Source organism: Aplysia californica, unplaced genomic scaffold, assembly GCF_000002075.1.
Source record: "Aplysia californica isolate F4 #8 unplaced genomic scaffold, AplCal3.0 scaffold00844, whole genome shotgun sequence".
Taxonomy (NCBI): domain Eukaryota; kingdom Metazoa; phylum Mollusca; class Gastropoda; order Aplysiida; family Aplysiidae; genus Aplysia; species Aplysia californica.
The window spans coordinates 125,153-125,948 of record NW_004798114.1 but is presented as its reverse complement, the minus strand read 5'-3'; the positions used below and the strand labels follow the sequence as shown (position 1 = coordinate 125,948).

General features: G+C 38.8%; 1 protein-coding gene across 1 annotated transcript in view; it reads right to left on the bottom strand.

Moving 5' to 3' along the window:
* LOC106013384 overlaps window positions 1-796 on the bottom strand; it is a gene marked incomplete at its 3' end in the record, with an annotated part of 3,344 nt that overhangs the window by 439 nt on the left and 2,109 nt on the right.

Sequence of the window (796 nt, the reverse complement as noted above, 5' to 3'; positions counted from 1 at the left end):
GAAGTGCTCAGGCTCTCGTCAATTTTTGGGCAAATAAAGTTATTGGTATCATCTTAAAGACTTCTTTTTTTGGTGGCTTTTGAAGAAGAAAAAAAGTATCTTTCTATCTTGAATAGAAATCAAGAAACTTGGTGATTAATGGAGGTAAGGAGTCATTTAATGAAAGAGGCAAAACTGGTGAGAAAATGGAAATCAAAACTTTGAGACTTCCAATGTTTGAATGCCCTTGAAAACTGCAAATGTACGTTGATCAACGTTTTTCATCGAAACTTCACGCACAAAATAGATGCATTTTAGTTTTAAAGGACGTAAAATGTGTTGAGGAAAAAACCAAAACAATACAACTCGATAAAAATTGGTCAACGATTATGAAAATATTGGTTTCTTCGATTTAACTATTCTGACAAGAGCCTGATTTCATTATGATAGGCGGCGGCATCGCCTATTATTTTGAGGTGTAAAAGAAAAGTAAAGTAGCCAATGACCCGTCAGAAAGGGCCAAGGACTTCAGTCTGGGCCATGAAAAACCACAACAACAAACAAACAAGTTATGTTGTGGTGTTTTATTTTGATAGCATTTTGCCTGGTACCATAGTGTTGCATCCCACGTAAGCCTGGGTTGGCCCTGACAGGCATAGTGGAAGGAAGCCATCCGCTCCCTGAATTGCCTAAACCACGTTGACGAAGTCATTAGACACTACAAATGCATCATTAGGATGCGGGAAATGGGAACAGAGAGGGGAGAAAGAAGAAAGGAACGATTATCTGGAAAGGGAAGACGTCGCCATAATCAGAC